Source organism: Coturnix japonica, chromosome 1, assembly GCF_054131305.1.
Source record: "Coturnix japonica strain WE chromosome 1, WE-NBRP24, whole genome shotgun sequence".
Lineage (NCBI taxonomy): Eukaryota > Metazoa > Chordata > Aves > Galliformes > Phasianidae > Coturnix > Coturnix japonica.
The window spans coordinates 89,985,450-90,004,701 of record NC_140663.1 but is presented as its reverse complement, the minus strand read 5'-3'; the positions used below and the strand labels follow the sequence as shown (position 1 = coordinate 90,004,701).

At 42.5% G+C, this 19,252-nt stretch overlaps 1 protein-coding gene across 2 annotated transcripts in view; it reads left to right on the top strand.

The window, feature by feature from the left end:
• Nucleotides 1-19,252, top strand: part of SAMSN1 (SAM domain, SH3 domain and nuclear localization signals 1) — a 255,497-nt gene that overhangs the window by 70,095 nt on the left and 166,150 nt on the right. The window lies entirely within an intron of this gene.

The following is a 19,252-nucleotide window of genomic DNA, read 5'->3' as shown; positions in this document are numbered from 1 at the left end:
TTAAGCAAATATAGAAAAACGAATGTAATTTGTCTGTGAAGACTGTACGAAGATTCAACACTGCACTTGTGTCACATACTGCTGCTTTTAAGTTAGGTTATGACACCAGCACAGTTGGTAGGTTGCAACATTGGTGTGAATGGTGCTTCTCCAGAGAACTTTTATTTGAGGATATGTAGGCACGCTGCCCAGAACTGTATAGTTGCAAGCAAGCAGTTGGGTCATTACTTTCTTAGATAACACTAACAGCGATTTTCGTGGATCATCTTTTGCTTTCCCAACTCTTCAGACAGATAAATATCCATTGGGTTCTTCGGGAGCTTTCTGGCAAGTATAAATCATAATACGTAAGTTCAATCTAAAATCAACAACAAAGAATTCAGGTAGGTTTTCATAAAGTATGTGGCAGTGCATTTTGATTCATTGGTATCGGAGATGGAATAGGATTCAGATATGGTCTGCCTTTACAAACATCTGTTTGGATGTGTTGTCTTGAAGTACATAGGAAGTGACCACAGTACCAGGCCTGCTGGAGTTTGAGAAGCATTTATACAGTGCTGTAAGAGATAGGGTTGATTTTGGAAGCGGTCCTGCATGCATCCAGGAGTTCAACTTTGTGGATCCCTCCTAACTCAGGACATACACGAACCTATGTATAACGCCACCAGGGATATTCAGTTGTTCTTTGGAGTGAAAAGATCCTTACACTCAGCTTTTGCTTAGCTTCTCTGTGAGTAGCCTCGCACCTGATTTCCGAGATGAATGGCTAAGCCAAAATATAGCCACATCAAAATGCAGTGTGCCTAAGGAGCCAATCTAGTCTTCTAATAGCAGTGCAGCTGGGAAGTAATTTCTGAAATACCTATGTCCTTGCTGGCTTGGTTCATTTAATTTTGATTCTACCAACCTAATAAAAACAGTGGTATGCCTTTATTTCTTGTGAAGATGTCCTAGGGCAGTTCCCTTGGGGCACCTGAATATCACCTTTTTTTTTTCTTCTTCTTTTTTCCATTTCTCTGGGTGAGTTTAGGCTCTTGTAATTTCAATATGTTCATTCAGGATATACTGTTAACACCACATAAGACTTGTTTTATGTCTACCAGAACAAACAGGCCTGTGGAGCCAAACATCTGGTATGCTAAACAGCCTTTAGAGTGATGAGAATGTTGAATGGGTGTAAATATTCTAGGAGGAACCTGACTCCAAGTGAACATTCACAACAAATGCTTAGTGATTCATAATAAACTGCTCAAAAGTGCCTCAAACCACCACTCTTTGCAGGGAGGTCCACGATGATGCAGAATCTCCTTGATCTTTCTTGATGACATGTATAAAAGGTGCATTTGATGTTGAGAATTTATCACAAAATTTAGCCTCTGGATAAAGAAAGTTTTTGTTTCAGAGATTTAAAAATGTGCAGGGAAAAGGTAGCAAACTACTTGCACAGGACTTAGCAGTCCTATCTAATACTCCTCAGTGAAATTCGCATTGTGGACACCACAGATGGGTGCTGAGGTTCAACAAGACCAAGTGCTGGGTCCTGTGCTTTTGCCACAACGACCCCAGGCAACACTACAGGCTTGGGGTAGAGTGACTGGATGACTGCATGCCAATAGCATTCTGGCTTGTATCAGAAATAGTGCTGCCAGCAGGAGCAGGGGAGTGATCCTCCCTCCCTCTGTACTCAGTCCTGGTGAGGCTGCATTTCGAGTACTGTGTTCAGTTTTGGGCTCCTCACTATAAGAAAGACATTTGAGACCTGGGAGTGTGTCCAGAAAAGGGCACTGAAGCTGGTGGGGGGGTCTGGAGCACAGGCCTTGTGAGGAGCAGCTGAGGGAATTGGGATTCAGAGAATCTGGCTAAGAGATTCTGGAAGAGGCCCAGGGGAGACCTTCTTGCTCTCTACAGCTACCTGAAAAGAGGTTGTGGTGAGGTGGGGGGGTCAGCCTCTTCTCCCATGGAACTAGAAGTAATAGTCTCAAGTTGTTCCGTGAAAGCTTCAAGTTGGATATTAGGAAAAGTTTTTTTTCTGTGAAAGAGCATCCAGGAACTGGAATGGGCTGAACAAGGAGGTGGTTAAGTTGCTGTTCCTGGAGGTTTTCAAGAAACGTGTCAGTGTGGTACTAAAGGACGTGGTTTAGTGAGGGAAATGGTGGTGGTAGGTGGATGTTTGAACTGCATGATCTTGAAGGTCTTTTCCAACACTGGTGACTCTATGATTCTATGACTCAGAAGGCAGATCATATGTAGGCTTGTGCATTGTGGAAGCCTGTATCAACAGAAAAACTTTTTTGTGGTGGTAATACAAATAGACATTTACAAATAAAAGTGAAGCAAATGGTTCTTGATTGACCTTAAGCATTATCAAGAAACATGGGATTTTTGAAACAGAAGAATACTGTGAAAATATTTTTCTGTATAACACTGCTCAGCACGTTAGAGATGTGTAATATACCTGCAGGAATGTCTATAGGGACACAATATGTGCCTCGAGCATTGGCTAAGACATGCAGGTGATAATTGTTGATAGGATTTTATTTTCTTTTGATTATCAGAGTGACTGAGAGGGAGCATGGCACATTCTCAGGGCATAAAAATCCTCTCTGCTGGTAAATATCAATGCAGCTAATGAAGGAGCATATTCTGATATGAGCTCACACAGCCCAGTTGGCTTTTACTTTTTAAGGGCTGCTCGCTTTTAATGAATAAAGAGATTTTTTCACTTTTTCCAGATTACTTTCCTGATTAAACTACTCAGAATTGAACTGAATGCAAAACAAACATTATTGGTTTGTGACGGATCCCTTTAGATAAGAGTGATGACTGTCTCCACAATTAAACTCAGTATGTGCTTTTGGTGCATCTCTTCCTTTGGAGACATGGAGAAATACCTCCCCATCCTACTCTCTAAGCTAAATGGGGCTCTATTTCCCCAGCCTTTACTGAAGCTGGTGTCAGTTTTTAAGTTAAACCTTTGTATGCTAAGAAACTGAAAATTTCTGTTCAGATCTCAAAGGTAACTTATAACTTATCAAAGAATCATAGAATTATTTGAGTTGGAAGGGACCTTTTAAGGCCATCTAGTCTAACGCCTCTGCAGTGACCAGGGACACCTACAGCTAGATGAGATTGCTCATAGCCCCACTCAGCCTGACTTTGGATGTTTCTGAGGATGAGGTATCCACCACCTCTCTGAGCAACATGTTCCAGTGCCTTACCAACCTTATTGTAAAAAAATTTCTTACTTATGTCCAATCTAAACCTCCTTTCTTTTAGTTTGAAACCATTTCCTTCTGTCCTATCATAACAGCTCCCCCTTTAGATACTGAAAGGTCACTATCAGGTCACCTCAGAGCCTTCTCTTTTCCAGGCTGAACAGCCCCAGCTCTCTCAGCCTGACCTCATAGAGGAGGTGTTCTATGAGCATTTTTGTGGCCCTCCTCTGGATACATTCCAGCAAGTCCACGTCTCTCCTGTATTGAGAACTCCACATCTGGATGCAGGTGAGGTCTCACCCACAAACTTGCTCAAGAGTGAACTTGATCCCACTGTCGATTTTGTAGATGAAGATATTAAAGAGCACTGGTGCCAGGACTGACCTCTGAGGGGCACCACTTGTCACTGATTTACATATGGACCTTGAGCCATTGACCACCACATTCTGAGTATGATCTCAACCAATTCCTCACCCATCAGTCTACCCATCAAATCCAAATCTTTACAGTTTGGAAGAGAAGGATGTTGCTGGGTTATATGTCAAAGGCCTTAACTAAAGTCCAGACAGATGACATCAATGGCTCTCCACTTGTCCACTGATGTAGTTATGCCATCATAGAAGGCCACGAGGTTGGTCAGGGAAGACCTGCTCTTGGTGAAGCCACATTGGTTATCCTGTATCACCTCCCTCTCTTTCACGTGCCTTGGTATAGCTTCCAGGAAAATCTGTTCCATGAACTTCACTGGCACAGAGGCGAGGCTGACAGGTAAGTAGTTCCATGGGTCATCCTTTCTTCTCTTCTTAAAAATGACTGTGTTATTGCCTTTTTCCAGGGATCTCACCTGGCTGCCATAACTTCTCTAACATCATCAAGATTAGCTTGATGACTATGTCAGCCAGTTCCCTCAGGACTCTGGGATGCATCTCATCAGGGTCTGTAGACTTATGGATGTTCAGGTTCCTCAGGTGGCCATGAACCTGATCTTCTCTTACAGCAAAAGGGGCATTGCACCCCCAGTTCCCACCTTCTGAACCATCCACTCAAAGACTGTGTGTAGAGCAGTTGCTATTGACAACTGAGGCAGAAAAGTTGTTGATACCTCAGCCTTCTCTTTGTCTGTTGTTACCAGCTTGTCTGTGTTGGGGGGAAGGGCAGTGCCCTCCTGGATTTTCCTTTTCTGGTTGATATACCTATAGAAGCATTTCTCATTCTTCTTTACACCTCTTGTCAAGTCCAGTTCCAGTTGAGCCTTGACTTTCCTGACCCCATCCCTACCAAGTTTAGCAGCATCACTATACTCCTTGTCCCTGCTTCCATTGCCTGTGTGTTTTCTTCTTGCTCTCCAGTCTGACCAGCAAGTTGCAGTTTAGCCATAGCAGACTCTTCCTTCCTTTCATGACATCCTGCACTTGGAGATGGAGAGCTCGTTTGCCCTAAGGAAAGTGTCCTTAAAGATCTGCCAGCTCTGCTCAGCTCCCTTGTTCTTGAGGACAGATTCCCAAGGGAAACTGCAAATCAGCTGTGGGTCACCACTGGGACACTAACACCTCCATTCTGTTGCCATTACTTCGTCTGCACCTTTGTAGTGCCAGCAAAATACCATCTTTTTACAAATTCTACCAGACTGGAAACCACATCTAAGTCTCACTGCCAGTACCAAGGAGCAGAGTAAGAGGTGAACAAGATATTTTGGAGCTGCTTGTTCTGGTGCTTGGCCAGTCATATGCCATAACTTGGGAGAAGTTTTCCCAAGAGTTTCTGAAGGAAGTTCCACCAATACTTTGACCATTAGAATATCGCAAATTCTTTTTTTCCTTTTTTTTTTTTTTTCTTTCCCAAAATGTTTTACTCATATTTGGTTCTGAAGAAAAAAAATAACCCTTGTTTTCTTTTAAATCTCACATGCCTTACAGTTAGCTTTGCATGTGATCTGCCTTTGGTCATGCAGGAAGTCTGTGTTGCTTTACTTGCTGTGTGCTTCAGCAGTGCTTGAATGTGTCTGCAGAACTGTCCTGTGTGTGTGCTGTGGCAAAGCAGCAGCTGCTTACTTCACGTGCCACAATTAATGCAAGGAGAAGGCAAAGAAAGAGAGGAAAGGAGAATCTTAGGTTAGCAAGCTATAACAGTGTTATTCCCAAGAGCCTTTTATGTTTGAATACCACCTCATTTTTCTTGGTGTGGTTGCAGGGAGGAAATCTTTATTAGCATCTGAAGCAAGAACTGGATAAAGCCAGGAAACAAAAGCCTCACACATCTCTTTGTGCCATAGGTAGTCAACTACTTGTAGTCCAGTTTCACCGCTTACATCTTATAACACATGGAAGCTTTCTACTTCCTGATTCAAAACACATATCTGGTTTTGCCTTATATTTTCTTGTACAGAAGTACAGAAGGTTGTTTGTTTGGTCTGAAAGTAGGCTTGAAACTCTGAAAGAAATTAGTTTAGCTAATCCCTGCATGTAGTAACTCCTTTTCTCACACTAGCAAATGTTAACTTTTGTGCTATGCTATTTTTTCCCTTCCTCTTCCCTACTGTTTTCAGTCCTTTTATCTTATTTTTAATCTATCCGTTAGCCCAGTCATCTCTCATGAATGGCAGAAGAGGCAAGGGGGAAAATATATATATGTATATATATACATATTTTTTTTAGACAAAAACTTGCTTTGAAATAAGCATTTGTCTGAGGTTCTACAGTATAATTATATGGAGTAATGCATCCTGCTCTCTTCTACTGACAGCATTCACCCAAGGCATTATGTAATTCCTGTGCACTAACAGAGGCAATGACCAGTAGCAACATCTACCCCCAGTATCTTTCCTTTCCTTTAGAACACTGCTTCCTGTGACAGAAAGAAGCAAACTGCGAGTGACAATGCCAGCTGGTTTTGTTGTTTTTTTCTCCCACCAAAAATGTTGCGATTTGAGAGTTTAAAAGTGACACAGAGTAAAAGGTACAAATCCAAGGACTGGATAAGACAGAGCAGGGCTATGAAGAAAGACAGAGTCACTTATTTTTCTGTGAACCTGTCCCCAGCACAGTCTAGTTGGCTGCCTGTGGCCTGCTACCATGCCATGCCACCACCTGCTCCCCCGAGAACACAGCAGTAGTTGCTCCCTGTGGGCCAGGTGCTGCCACATGTATGAGAGGTGACACAGAGAGCTGTGGGCTGCTGGCGGCCACTCGCTGCTCACAAAGCCTCAGCAGCTGCTGGGGGATCAAGAAGGCACTGAAATCCCCCACTGAAAAATGTGAACAGCCCAAGAGCCATCCCAGATTTCTTCATGGCATAGGTTAGCAGTCATTAATTTAAAATCAAAAGGAAGAATGGTCTAGAAGCAGACAGCAGTTACTGTGCTGAACCTTTCGAGCTTTCATCAAAGGTCTAAGGATTAATCCCAGTTACATAAATAGATGACTTTTCTTTTTATATCCGGTGGCTTCCGTAGGTTTTTTTCATTATTGTTCTCCCACATCTGCTTAGCACTTGAAAACTTCATTCACTTTGGTAAAAAAGGCATTATTGCCATCTCCTTGTCATCTTTGTTTTTCTTCTTACATAAACACTGATGCTTTGCTTATGCTAGAAAAAGACAGCTCGCCGTCCCCTGTTTGATTTCAAACTACATCTGTAACATGACGCAGTTCTGCGTGTGGAATGTCTCCTGACATGACCGGGAACCTCCTGCTTGGAACAGAAGCCTCCTCTGACCCAGCTGTGTGCTGCTCATTGCCACTGGAGTGACGTGGGATACAGAGCACTGTATACATTTCTGTCTGGTTCAGTTCTTGTATCCATCTCTCAGCTTGGATCAAAGGGATACAGAGATTTTTGGCAGTGCAAACACAGGCGGCAAAAGTAGCAGCTGGCTTCCAGACATCCACTATCTTCATGTCACTCTGCATAAAAGGCAAAGCTGTGCCAGGTAGCCACTCTGAGCATGTGCCCTGTTAGCCCAAAGCAAACACGATTGCTCTGGAGCCAAGCTAGTGCTGTTTGTTTTGATGTGGGATGTGATCACCATGCTTTGCAGGAAAACAGAGGATTCAGTATACAAGGTCAAACTCTTGACAAGTGTAGCAATATCTGCATTTACAGGGCAGAGTAGAGCCCCATGATCTTTGAGCAGCTGTGCTCACCCTTTGGAGTTTGCTCACTTCCTCTGCTTTGTTCACTGATGGATTTTTCTGGTCTGGAAGCCAGGAAGAAAAGAATTGGATGAATAATAGTAGCTCCTGTGGGGATAAATTCAGTCCGTGGAGTGAGCACCCCAAATAGAAGGTAGGGAAGAAAAAAGCCTCAGCTTCTGTCAAGAAAGCTGTCATGTTTAGGAGACAATTAGAGCAGTAGTTTCGTCAAAGAAGGAGCACTTGAAAACATGTTCAATGCCTTTTTCAGATGACGTGCAAATTCTTGTCATGGTAGGTATAAGAATACAAAGTTGGTAACAAAGATGGTAACAGATATTCAAAAAGGCTATTTATGAGGAAAAACTCACCAATATGGATGCCTTTGCTGGGAAACACTGAGGCAATCTCCACCAAGGAGCAATCTTCAAGAGAAGCTGCCTTAGTGGTGGTCAGCCCTTAAATGAGGTCTAGAGGAGGTGGAGTCAAGCTCCACCCCTTCCAGGAGCACAGCTAAATTACTCTCACCTGTGCTCCCACAGCTGACCCAACACTTGCCTCAGCTGATTAATCAGAGGTTCAGGCTGTGATTACCAATTTCCCATACACTAGGTCTCATCTGGGATCTGGCAAGGGGTAAACAAGGCATCAAGAAGGGGCCACAAGAGTTGGGCTCTTCTGGCTGCTGCTGCTTGGTGTGGTGGAGCATCTACAGTGAGTGCTGTGGTACCAGGATGCCTTGCTGAAGCTTCTGAGCAAGGATATTACAGAGTCAAAAAGATACAGCTCCTGTAAAAGCCAAAATCCCTATTCACTGTTTTCTTTTTCTGCAGCAGAAATTATACCTGCTGCATCACTCTTTTCTCAAGGTCAGCAACCATCACTGCAATCCTCCTGCCATGAAAAAGGGTTACTGTAGTACTTTTGCTACAGTACTGGGAAATAAAGAGGAGGAATAATGTAAATCAGACTGAGTCTGCACCCTGTCACGACTGGCGGCATTACCTGCCACCAACCTCACCAGAAGAGGACAGTGAGCAAAGAGAGTCACAGAGTCACAGAATCATAGTGGTTGGAAGGGACCTCCAGAGATCACCAAGTCCAACCCCCCTGCCAAAGCAGGTTCCCTACATCAGGTCACACAGGTAGGTGTCCAGGTGGGTCTTGAATATCTCCAGAGAAGGAGACTCCACCACCTCCCTGGGCAGCCTGTTCCAGTGCTCCGTCACCCTCACCATAAAGTTCTTGCGCACATTTGTGTGAAACTTCCTATGCTCCAGTTTCTGGCCATTTCCCCTTGTCCTGTCTTCACACACTGCTGAAAAGAGCCTGACCTCAACACTTTGCCCTCCACACCTTAGATATCTATAGACTTGGATCGGGTCCCCTCTTGGCCTTCTTTTCTCAAGGCTAAACAGACCCAGTTCACTCAGTCTTTCTTCATAGGGAAGATGCTCCAGGCCCTTCACCAACTCTGTGCCCCTCCTCTGGACTCTTTCCAAGAGATCCCTGTCGTCTTTTGTACTGGGGAACCCAGAACTGGACACAGTACTCTCGTGTCGAGAGTTCTCTGTTAAGCAGACCTAAAAAGATTCTCCTTGTTTTAGGGAGACATCAGTGCTAGTGGAGTATCAATTGCATGTGGACCTAAGATAAACAAGAGAATATCAACTGCCCTATGACAAGTTCTGTTGTGTTAGAATGCACAGCTTGTGACTTGGCCCTATTACACAGAATACCTAAATATGAAGATTCCAGTTAGTTGGGAAAATCCCTGGATGTGATGGAAGTGCTGTGCTCTGGTAACCTGTCAGAAATGTCTTTGCAATTGAAGGATCACAGAGCACAAGGCAAACTCCTGTCTCTTTTGCTTCCTGTCTCCGCAGCACTTACTTAAACTGCACTCTGCAACCCTGCCCTCGCTTTGGTCATCTCACCCGGGATCCTGGAGTAAAACTAGGTTAAAATGTGCATACAAGAAAAATATTTTGGAAACGCAACTCAATTGCAAGGCACTAAATGAGCGAGTTTAAAAGCCAGTGAGGATAAAGAAAATGTTCAGTAACCGAGAGAGTAAGTGAGGTGGAAGCAGGGCAGCGGCAGTGATTTTTACCTGAAACTCAAGAAAGCTGACCCCAGGCTCTCGGCTGCATTGCAGATATAACCCCTAATAAGCTTGGACAAGCAGATAAGACCTTGTAGCAGTGAAAGAGCCCTATTGTGATGATATCAGCTTGTGGGAGCTGGATGACTGTTTTTCCTCAGCTGGGCAACACCTTACTTTGTTTTCCCCAGCATAAAGCTCTTTCACTTAGGCTTAGTTCCAGTGCTCAAGATTTCAGTGTATTTTTAGCACACTGTTTGTTTATTATCTGCCATATATTTCTTATATCTACAGAAGGGCATGTTAAACATGAGGCCTTCTGTCTAGAACAGGTTTTGTTAAATAACACAGTTAGTGCTTTTGTGCTTTTAGATTACGTAGGATGGGGAAACTTTCCTAGGAAGAATAAAGAATAGGAAAATAATCTCTACAGCTGGCTGTGTCTCCAGCTAATCCAAGATGCTTGGATTTATTTGCAAAATGAAGAGTTTCAGTGCACAGAATTACTTCAGTGTTTCTTTCTGTGGAGAGTAATGTGAGTGAGCATGTGCCCATACAACACATGAAGAAGACGGGTAAAAGGACTCATGTAGTCAAAAGAAAAAAGAAGGGAGCTGACAATGCAAGGGCTGATATTTAAAACAACAGGGTATACAATGAGCATTCTTCTAGAGTGGCCATTATTTATTAAATACAGAGTGATTGGAGCTATACAAAATATAACAAGACATGCTTCAAGGAATTCACAGCCTATTACAAACTCAGAAACAACACTGAAAGCATATAAAGTACATTAAGTGCTGGTACAAGTTAGCAGTAGCGAAGGAATCTGGCTGAAGTCATTGTTGAAAAGTATTCTGAAAGGAATAAGTTCAGAGGAGGAGGGGGGAAGTCATCTGAGGTGAAATTCTTTGGAAGACTGAAGTGGACCTGGCACCAGTTCCTCTGCGTGGGGTGGATTTTATCCCTGACACTAGAGAAAGATGACTTCCCATCTGAAGTGGCTGTCAGGGAGAGGAGGGCAAAGGGGAAGCAGGTTGAACTGGTGAGAATGGGCATATGGTGGGACTTGTGGGTGATTTTTGAAGGCAGAAGAAGAAAAGAGAAGGTGGAAGGGGAAGAGAGGAAAATATGCATCTGTGGAAGTACAAAATAATGGAGCTTGCCTTGGAACTAGTCAAGAAACACTGTTTACAGGTGATGCTGAGATGATTCTCAGGAGTTCATCCTCAGCTCATTCTCAGCTTTCAATATCTTGTGAAATTTGGTAAATTGTAAATAAAGTACAAATAAAGAAGGAGGAAGATTCATTTTACGGTAAATACACTACCCAAGTATTGGCATTCCTTATTTGTAAGGAGGGATGTTGTATGGTAACTTGAAACAAGAGTGCTTATCTATAGTCTGTGCCATGGAGGTGATTCGAAAAGAGCCTTTTACTGTGGGGTTCCCCAGTAATCCCTTGAATATAAACATCCAGTGAACTCAGGCATAAACATGGGGAAAAAACTGAAGATTGTTGAGTGAGCAGAACAAAACACTTCCTTTAATACATAAATAATTCTTATATATGTGTTGCAGTGTTTGCGCACCTTTGGATAACAGGTCTAATGTTCTTGGAAATGCTTCTGGTGTCCAGGCCAATTCACAGCTAGGGCTGGTGTATTTGCACAGATATGCAGGCAGAGCAGTACACTGCTATACAGACTGGCCTTGAGGGTTTAGCAGAGAAGTGAATGTCATCTGGATCTGAAAAATGAGCAGTAGTGAGGTAAAATCAGGCAAGGCTACATGAAGCAAGCTGACTCCAATTCCCTGGGTGCTCCTCTTGTTTATACTCTGCTGCTTTTAGCTAGCAGAGAAGTGTCGTCTGGTGTGTGGGTGGTCTCTGCACTGCAACCCAAGGCCAGCTTTTGCTTGGTAGTGACACTGCCATCTTATTGCTGCAAATGGGGAAAAAAAAAAAGAAAAAAAGAAAAAGAAAGGAAAAGGAAAAGGAAAAGGGAAAGGAAAAGGAAAAGGAAAAGGAAAAGGAAAAGGAAAAGGAAAAGGAAAAGGAAAAGAGAATGCAATTAGACTTTATAGCAGTAAATTTGGAGGAATTTTCATATTTCTGGTTGCAAGGGACAAGAAAATCACAAAATGCAGCTGATACAGCTGCTGTCAGGCTTTTAAGCTGAACATGGTTTTACACAGAGCCTGATGAAGTAGATGACCTTACTATCCGTATAACTTGTGAATGGACCTATATGCATCTTCTTTCTATAGTACAATGTGCTCACTGTGACTGCTCACATATAGCAAAGCCACATGGCTAAAGGGAGCAGATGAGCCTGGTTGTCCACTGCAGTGGAGAAAAAGGATAAGATGGTATTTCTTCAGGTCTACAGGCCATATGTTTCAGGAAAGAATTATTTGTTCTTTATTAAATGACCTAAGAACCCCTTCTGGCCTTGGTTTTCTGAAGCTATGAATCCTTCACCTTTGCTTTTCACCCTGAAGGTTTGTTTCTTTTGGGTATGAACTTTGGTTCTTTGCTGTAACCTAAGGTGTGCTGGGAAGACCTCACCTCTGCACAATGACCTTGCTTTCTTTTCCATAGGGAATACTGAGACTTAGACTAAATAAGTGCATTTAGATATGACAATTGGGACTAGATGGTCTTAATGATCTTTTCTGACCTTAATGATTCCATGATTCTATACAAATTTGGGTAAGTTGCATTTTGTTCTCCAAGTATTATATTAATTCAGTGAAAGTAACCATCTTGGCAAAAAAAAAAAAAAAAAAAAAAAAAAAAAAGAAAAAGACTTGCTTTTTCCAGCTGTCTCTTATAGGCTTCTTTCACATTTTCCAAGGATGCTCAGAATCCCTATGGCCCTAAGTAGAAAAATGTAAGATGTAGAGGGACAGTCTCTAATGAGTATTCATGTTCTATGAGTAAAAGATGCAGGAATACTCAATGAAAGGAAACATTTTGAAACAGTTTAGATTTAATTGTATGCCAGATGACTTTTCACCTGTTTAACATGCTAGTTAATGTAAATATATGTTCCATGTTTCTCCTAAGCAAAGTCTGTTTAGAACAACCTACACAGATCTGGAAACACAGTGCTGCACATGGGGGAAAAAAGATTGCATCTGTGGACTGCTGTCCCTGCCAGATTACAGGAGTTTATTACTCTTAGGGGAAAGCTTAATAGTCTGTTAATTGAGAAGACAGAAGATCTTTTACACTTGGCTGCACACTATTATTAGGAGCATAGCAATAAAGGGAGCAAAGCTTACCCTACATATTCAAGCAAAATTTTGCAAAATATGTTTAACAGGATAGCGATGCATTATCCATGCTACGGTAATGTGGTTCTCTTCTGAGTACAAAAGGCCTCGTGGTAATAAAAGCATTGATTACAGTCAGGGTTCTGCTGGTTCTCTTCATTGCCAGATCAAAGTGCAATTGCCTAAGAAAGTGACATGTTTCCTTCATGTTGTGAGGACCAATGCTGTTAGAAGAGCTGCGATGGTTCTTGTGCTTCTGACTTTATCCACAGGTTGTAGAGTTGTCTCAAGCCATGGTAGTGTAGAGTTAGGCCTAACTTGCACAAAATAACCAATTTATCCAAAATCTTGCTAAACTTTCAATCCAGACTACTAGTTTGGAGTGAACACTGAGCTTCTTATAGGCACAAAACAATCTGTTCCGAGGCCAGGCTCCAACAGCTGGGTCTTGAAGTATTACACCAACCAGACCTCAGCCTTCTGCCTCAGCCTGATGACTGCAGGAGCTCCATAGGAGGTGGTGGGACGGGCCTGGCCTGGGCAGCTTCAAGGCTGTGGCAAGTAATGGTTGTCAGGTGGCTGGTTGCAGCATTTTTCCTGGTGCAAGGTACCAGCAGTGCGTTTGGTGGTGGTGTCTGAGTGCACTGGGAGATCGGTGAAATGTTCTTGTAGGACACGCACATTCCATTGACATCATTTTTAAGTTCAAAGGCAGGAAAAGAAACCACGTGACCCAAAATGAAGAACAGGGACTTATAAAACCTGCCTTTTGAATATGTTTTTTAAAAATCTGCAGTAGGTCTGTTGTGTTTTGTGACTAGTAACAAGTAGTCTTGTGCCTCCTGATCCACGTTCTGTCAACTCTGGCAAGAGCATGTGGAGTTTATTTTGGACTCACTTGGATTACGTTGAGCCATTTCACACCCTCTTGCCCTGGCACCGAATGTACCGGTACACAGCTCCAGCTGGGTCACGCTGCTGCTCTGACCAGGTCAGACATGGTGCAGACTTAAAAAACAAACAGGTGTCCACTATGAGAATGTGCTGCTGTCAACAGTGTGCCCTCCTCTCCTGGGAGCAAGAAGGTCGCTGTGTGGCACTGCAGGAGAAGGCTTTGGAGGCCAGATTTTGCAGAGTCGACTCAGGGTTGCTCAAAAAGGTGTGAATGGGGCTTCAGAAGAGTGGTGCTGCCGAATGTAACTCTTTTTCACAAATGTCTTGACTAAGTCTCACAGCCGGTGGAATCAGCACCGTGTCTTGAGGTGCTGATAGGAAGAAAAAAATCAAATAACGCAGCTAGTAAGGCATCTCTACCATGCCCAACTCTATGAACTACTGGAGAGCTGAGATAGATAGATAGCCCAAGGAAGTGTGACAGCTGCTAGAGCTGCCAAGGAGAAATTTGGAACAGGACACTCACAAAATATGGGAGGTGGTGCACCAGCTGATACTTCATGACCAAAAACTTTACAGACCCTCTCTCTTCAAGAGTGAAGAGGGGAGGGGGGATGTGCTGGGTGTAGGGAAACGTCAATAAGGTCACCATTGTCACCAGTCGTAGAAGAAGCCCAGCAACTCCATGAATTAAGCCAGTCACAAAAATAGAAATGTGCCCTACAAAAGGCGCGTGTTCGTGTTTGAAACTCCTGTTCTCTTTTTCATGCTGGTGAAACTTAAGTCTACATAGCTATGTCTGCAGAGGAGCAGGAAAATTCCTTGCAAGAAAATCTTGTGATAACAGTTGGCATGCTTTGCAGGCCAGAGATGCTGACAGAAAGCTCTTAGAAAGTGAACAGGAACACTGAACGAGAATATTAACATCTGCCCACCAGGAATGAAGTACTGGGGCTGCATTCTGCAATTGAAATGGACTGACAAACCCTGCAAATGTGAAGTAGTCAGAGGTTTGCTTCTTTCTAGGCAACTTGACAACCCTATCGTGTAATACTCTTGGTGGCTGCTCTTTCCCCGTGAGCTTAATCCATTGCTGCAAATTGAATGAATGCATAGATAGGCTGTCAGCTGGTGGGATTTTAAAGGAGGAAAAACCAAACAAGAAGAACAGAAACCAAAGGACACCAGTTCGCTATTAGTCTTATTTTACATATACTTTTTAAAATATATTTAGATGTATAAGTACTTAACTACATAAAGCCACACATGCCTGAAAGCCTCTCAGGGGCGACAGCATGCATGGATGACACTGTAGCCTGAGACGCTGCTTTTTGTCTGCATTAGGAATGACTACAATCAGTAATGGAAATTGAAGACAGGAAACCACCTACCTTGAGAAGACATTTACTACAGATGGAGCCGTGCACAATAATTCTGAAAACCAACCAATATTTAATGTTCAGATAAAATGAAGATAAGTCTGAAATTCAGCCACTCAAAGGCAGTTTAAAGTAGGTCAGTGAGTTTAAACCCAGCACTGCAGTTTGAATACTCACAGAAAGTGCCTGCATATTTTTCAAAACCCAGGCGCTGCCTAAAGCCATCGCTTTGCAGCAGATCCAGAAGTTGACTGAACATCCAGAAGTCTGATCCAAGACTTTCCAGTGCTGCAGTAACACAGAAAATGAGACTAAATCATTATCCCTTTTTAAGAAGTGCACAGTCAGGGAAAAACGTATAAGGGTTAAGCTTCAGCTGACACAGAACTTGCTTCTAACACGAGCTTATTAGGAGCAAGAGTATGTCTCTGTGAGAGCAAGACAAGCATTAAGTTTGGCTGTGGCCTTTCAGTCACAGCATTACGCTCCTCTTTGGGTTTTGTGCAGCATCAAGAGCAGTCTTGTCCATCACTGGCTTCTGTGAGCAAAGGCAGAGTCTACATATAGCCAGGGCTACCAAAAGCCTATCTGCGTGTGACAAGGTCAGTACCCTGTGGTAGACGGTGGAGAAGAAAAGCTATTCAGCTTCCAGCAATGGCAGTATGATGTAGGTAATGCCTACCTGAGAACCCAGCAGGGCACCTGGAAATGTAGGTTGGAGCAGGTTGGGGTCACCATTAGGAAAAATATGCTGCAGGGTCCATGTTGCCTCACATGGGCTCAGTTCTTTTAATAAAAATAGAGTTAGTGTTAATGTGCTGCTGGAGAACGCTCACATTGGCCAGTTGCTGGGGTTGGCGTGTGGCTTCTCCCTTCTTGCATTCCAGAAAAGTTGGTATTTTTTCCCTCCAGAAAACACAGAAACTCCTGTTTTTGACATGCTGTTCCTCTGTGGGTCTTCAGACCAAAACAAGAGAATTGGTCAAAAAGCAAAAAGGAAAAAATAAACAACCCCAAATAAAGTGATGCTTTTGCTGGCTAGAATCCTTAATCTCTTCTGAGAGCGCAGGAAAGCATGTAGACTTCCATAGCAAAGGACTCAGGTTGGTATTTAAATTTATTTAAGAAGAAATCAACCTAAAAATATAAGTGAAGACTGATGCTGTTTTTTAGGTTAGGCCTGCCTTATTTAGTGAACCTCGTTACATGTTCAATGACATAAAACCAGGTGGCAGTTGACACACTAAACCAGTCTAAACAGGTCACAGTCTGCTCCAATGTCAATCATTTGCCTGAGGTCAGGAAGTAAAAGTAGGCCATGACTTCATTTCTAAAAACATCAGATTCATTTTTGTTCCTCGTTAGTTTTGTTCGACTCTCCTGTTAAAATGCAGTGGTCACGTGCATCCTGGCTGAGCAGCTGAACTTGAGAACATGTCTGCAGGAGGAACCCATGCACTGGATTGCTGCTGCTCCCTGCGCACTGCCCACCCTTCCTTCTTCTGGCTGCAGCACGGTGGTTGTTTATTATCCCTCCTGCCTCCAGCAAAAAGCATTTCAAATTTCACAGAACAACTCTCTCAAACAGCTCTCTTTGTGTATGCCAAAGGTATACAGAGTCATGAAACACGCTTACTGGGATAAAAGTCTTAGCTAATACACTGGTATGATGGCCTTTCCTTTGATGCAGTTCTGCCAATATGCATTACCTGATAGACACCTGCGGTGCCTCTTTTTCAGCAAGGTAATTACAGTAATACCTATCTTAGCTGAAGTAGTTTTCTGGAAACATAGCGTATAAAGCAGCCACCCAAAAACAGAGAGAAAACAAGAGAACTTTTTTAAAACTGCATTTTCTAGCAAACAAAAGCATAGATTATATCTACTGGACAACGCTTAACTGTACAGTTCTATCAGGTTCATTCCTTGGTTTCCTATCTGCAAGTAATTAATCCTTAGGAAAAAAGAAATATATTTCTTGAAATATCAAAATCCGAAATAGAGTTATTTAGTTTCTTTCCACCTCCATTTCAGCTGTAAGGCCAGAAGTTAAAGAGCAGGGTTCTCCTTTTTCAGTCCGATGCTGTAATAGAGTGAAAGCATTGATGCGGCAGAAGAGAATTGGCCTGAGATTTTTGCACAGGGGACATACCCCAACCTGGGTTTCTTTTAGTATGCAGCACCACTTTCTCTGTGTGACACTTCATCTTGTCAGTGATGCTTTCACCAGGTATTTGGAAGGCTTCTGCAATAAAAATATAGATGACTGCAGAATCGAGTGAAAATCCAACACTATCCTTTTAGATAAGATGATGAAGAGCCCCTGACATGAGCCTTTCAGTGATGATTTCCTGTTGCGTATTAAATAAAATCACTTCGAATCATATTCCAGTTTTTAATTCCAGGCAGCTGCGTGGATCATCAACATTCCTAAAGGATCTGAGGTAAATTCAATTACTGAGAAATGTTTCACCTGGTAGAGAAAAGTTGAGTGGCAGACATTGCATTATAGGATGTTTGTTTATTGATTTCTGAGGAGTTATCCTATTAGAGTTCTTTTATCCTGCTAAAGACTGCCTCGCACGCTTTTGAAAAACTCCTCATCTCTGAGCAGCCATACTGAAGGAGCCACTCATGTGGCCTGAAACAGAGTGAGAGAAAAAAATAACACACCAAACCCTTTTACAATTTGTCGCCAGCTGGGAAATAAGGTTTAAGTTTGACAAGGGTCAAAACTGGATTAAGTATCTGAATATTCTTCTCAACAGAAAAAATAGAGAACAAGCAGAAAACTGCTGTGAGAAGGTTTGGATCTAGGAAAAAAGAAACCAAAACCAACAAACAAAAATACTGCCATGAGAATGTTAAGGCAGGAATTTTCTTGAAACTGAGATGGAATCTTTCCAAAATCTGATACAGCACAAACTGGCTTTTAATGACGTCTTCCATTACCTGCTGCCTGTATCACAATTCTGTGTGAATCAGTAAATGGAGTATAACATAAGGTCTGCATATGTGTAACTTTGATGTTGGATAGGTAATTTCATTAACAATTATAGAGTGAATTGAAAGCCCCAAGTTGGAAATGTCAGCTACTGCTATGAGACGGGCACTCCATGACTTGAGCGTGTCGTTTCTATTGCATATGGAGATGCTAAGTTCTCTTCCAAAACTACCATTGCTGAAAGAGATGTGAGAAATACCATATACCTCCTGTCAGTTCCCAGACAGAGGTGGTCGCTTGCTGGCCTGGGTGGCAGGAGAGGAAGTGCTGTTCAGGCCATAGGCTTCAAGTGGGGCTGATGGCAACTGGCTCAGTAAGGCCTTTGAGTTATGACCATGACTTTGGAGATGAGTCCTGTGATGCTTTTCATCCAAATTTGACATATTTGCATATGAATTATTGCTTGACCTCTTCTAAATAATCATCACCTGCCATAGAATGGAAAGCAACAGTTCCATCTTCTCTCCTTCCCTGTTTTCAGTAAAATAAACTCTTGGTCAAATGGAATACTATTTCTTTTAGCACCAATGTGATCTCTTTCATTCAAAGTGTGCCTTTAGTATGTGTTTACAAGCTAGAAAACAAACAAATGATTTTTCCAATTCCGTATGTCTGAGTACTAACCTGAGCCTGACCATAAGTTAAGAAAAGACAACCACAAGCAAACCTTAGAGCCAACAAAAGAGACTCTGTGATTCACTGTTCTATAAATGCCTTCTGATTTTGCAGAAATCACAGTGCCAGTGCTTCTTGTTACCCGTTAGGCTGAGCTCACATGATCTGTTTTAAAAAGTGCTTTTTAGACTTGTATATGAATCTCAGATACATGCTAAATATGTTTGTAGGAGTGCTTGGTGGAGGCTGCAAACTAAAACGAGATAATTGTCCCAGTCCAATTGTTGATTACTCATTTTTCTGTCTTTCCTTGATAGGAACTCTCTCCAAGGTTATGTATTTTAGGATCATAAGTGTAATTGTATCCTCAGAGCATATCAGTTCAGTTTATGTAGAGAGCATCATGGCATGTGTCATATGAATTCACTGTTTGAGTGCTATGCTGGTCTGCTGTTGTTGAGACTATCAGTAGTTTCTAAGTGTAAGAGAATGATCTTTGTTAAGATTTTCAGTCAGTAGGTAGAGATCATCAGACCTTTTCCTTGGTCTTATTGTGCTATTGATAATATGGTCTTTAATGGAAGCGATACCTTCTCAGTGTCATACCTGTATATGTTTTCAGTGAAAAGCAG